We start from the raw sequence: 2,800 nt of genomic DNA on the forward strand, positions 1-2,800 counted from the left end.
AATGAAGCTGCCTTAACTCTGACGGAGCTCTGTACTGAAAAGACACACATACTGAAATCCATTTAATGTTACCTCCGGACATATACCTTATTTAAAGAAAGAGTTTTAAACTCTCACTTTATGTCAGGGAATGGTGATATATGTGTTCCTCAGTTCTCCTCGCAGCGGGGTTAGAGGTCAGGGCTCAGGGTTGTGCTGAGGAACACAGGGTTCTACTGGGTTTGGTTCATAGTAAGGTTCTACACCCTTCTCCACTATATCAGTCCCCCCACAAGCCCCCCTACCTTCTGCTCCTATCTTGTCCAATCTGACCCTCCCCCAAACCCTCCGCTCTGCCATGAGAGAGAGAGGAGGAGAGGATCATGGGAACAAGCGTTGTCCTTCTCCAAAAAGCCGTCCAAGCCCTTGCACGGAAATTGCTTGGGGAAATTTGTATTGCCTTTTTTTTGTTGAAAACCAATAAAATTCTGAGAACTGATGTGTAAGTGCAGTATGTGACGGCCAGACAGACTAGTGTTGAAAGATTGGTGTTTTATTCATGTTTATGACATCCTATACACGTTATACAGATCTCAGTGATGGTATAAAGACAGGATTGGTTGATGGGAAGGAAGGTCCGGGGTTGAGACATGGTACAGTCCAGGGTTGAGACATGGTACAGTCCATGGTTGGGGATTCAGTTGAAAAGGCTCTTTCCAAAAGACATGGCCTTGTCTGCAGCACTGTCCATGGCAGCATCTGCTGCAGCCCCTTTCACTGCATTAGACACCATGCCACCAATACCTGGAGGAACAACCACAACATCAGACACCATGCCACCAATACCTGGAGGAACAACCACAACATCAGACACCATGCCACCAATACCTGGAGGAACAACCACAATATCAGACACCATGCCACCAATACCTGGAGGAACAACCACAACATCAAACACCATGCCACCAATACCTGGAAGAACAACCACAACATCAGACACCATTTCAACAATACTGTACATACAAAGACATGGGACTGCAACACACTACTGTTATATCTCCTACAGCGGTGTCACGTTAAGCAGGCTGCAACACACTACCATGATATCTCCTACAGCGGTGTCACGTTAAGCAGACTGCAACACACTACCATGATATCTCCTACAGCGGTGTCACATTAAGCAGACTGCAACACACTACCGTTATCTCCTACAGCGGTGTCACGTTAAGCAGGCTGCAACACACTACCGTTATCTCCTACAGCGGTGTCACGTTAAGCAGGCTGCAACACACTACCATGATATCTCCTACAGCGGTGTCACGTTAAGCAGGCTGCAACACACTACCGTTATCTCCTACAGCGGTGTCACGTTAAGCAGGCTGCAACACACTACCGTTATCTCCTACAGCGGTGTCACGTTAAGCAGGCTGCAACGGACTGAATGCAGATAAAGGCAACGAATAGATCAGAAGTGATTTGTTGCTCTACGAGGGGGGAGAAACTGAATTGGTTTGTAGTGTGTTGTGTACATTGTGTGTAGGTAATACCTGTATTGTGTATAGGTAGTGTATTGTGTGTAGGTAGTGTGTATTGTGTGTAGGTAATACCTGTATTGTGTATAGGTAGTGTGTATTGTGTGAGGGTGTGTAGGTAGTGTGTATTGTGTGTAGGTAATACCTGTATTGTGTATAGGTAGTGTGTATTGTGTGTAGGTAGTGTGTAGTGTGTATTGTGTATAGGTAGTGTGTATTGTGTGTGGGTAGTGTGTATTGTGTGTGGTTAGTGTGTATTGTGTGTGGGTTGTGTGTATTGTGTGTAGGTAGTGTGTATTGTGTGTGGGTAGCATGTTACAGGCGAGGCGAAATGTCTGATTTAGTGTCCATGGTAACCCAGAATAGACAGATCACCTTCGTCTTTCTTCTCCTCCTTAGCTCCTCCTCCGATCATCTCTCCCACCTTCTCCTTCACCACAACAGCTAGAAAGAGGGAGAGAGAGGGGGGGCTGTCAAACATGCATCTTCTGCCTCCACATGACCAGATAATTGGTGGAATTTCCTCTTGTTATGTCTTGTTAGTTCCTGCTGATACAAGCTCCCTTTCATGACGTGATGCCACAGAATCTTTGCAGATTTGTTCGATTTCTGGTAGAAATGAGCTCCTCTACTTTGAAATCTAGACAAACCCAAATAACTCATTTTAGAAGTATGAGCAGTGCCAAAAAGTACAGAGCAAAAAGTTTTTTCAAAAATGAACATATTTGGTTTAAGAATGTTGACTCATCAACTGCAGCGCCGTTGAAAATGCCAAAGCCCAGTTTGAACATTTTGAAGGCTGATAACACAAAAATGAACACTAAATGAACACTAACTATACAGTAGTCCATATAACAACCACATTTTGCTGTGCTTTAGGGTTTAAACGTATCAATGCTTCACATGAATGACCCCCCCCATCATTCAACCAAGTAAACAAGCACCATTATCCACTTTTCTAACAGACATCTTGTTCTCACCTGCTTTGTCGATCACTGCATCCACCTGCTTCCCTGATCCCTTCAGAAAGTCCATCTCTGTGTGTGTTCTGTACTCGGCCGGAGAGTGTGTGTGAGAGAGTGTGTGTGTGAGAGAGTGTGTGTGGATGGGTATGCATGGGTTTATATGAGGTTGGCAGAGAGGCTTACAGAGGCCACCCCTCCATCTCACACACCCCTGTCAAGTCACACACACCCCTAAGGATGCAGGCCACTTTTATTGTTGGTGTCAGTATGGAAAAACCCAGCAGTGGAACTGTAAATACCGTAGAGGGAGAGAGACCTCATAAC

At 45.2% G+C, this 2,800-nt stretch overlaps 1 protein-coding gene across 1 annotated transcript in view; it reads left to right on the top strand.

Annotated features, from left to right (window-relative positions):
- Positions 1–478, top strand: part of LOC109865103 (glutamate dehydrogenase, mitochondrial-like) — a 26,567-nt gene extending 26,089 nt beyond the window's left edge. The window contains 1 exon segment of the mRNA XM_031799975.1: positions 1–478. This exon segment is cut by the window's left edge and continues 697 nt beyond it. The gene's annotated coding sequence lies outside the window, so the exon portion shown is untranslated.
- The last annotated feature ends 2,322 nt before the right edge of the window (positions 479–2,800 follow it).

This window comes from Oncorhynchus kisutch, linkage group LG20, assembly GCF_002021735.2.
Source record: "Oncorhynchus kisutch isolate 150728-3 linkage group LG20, Okis_V2, whole genome shotgun sequence".
Lineage (NCBI taxonomy): Eukaryota > Metazoa > Chordata > Actinopteri > Salmoniformes > Salmonidae > Oncorhynchus > Oncorhynchus kisutch.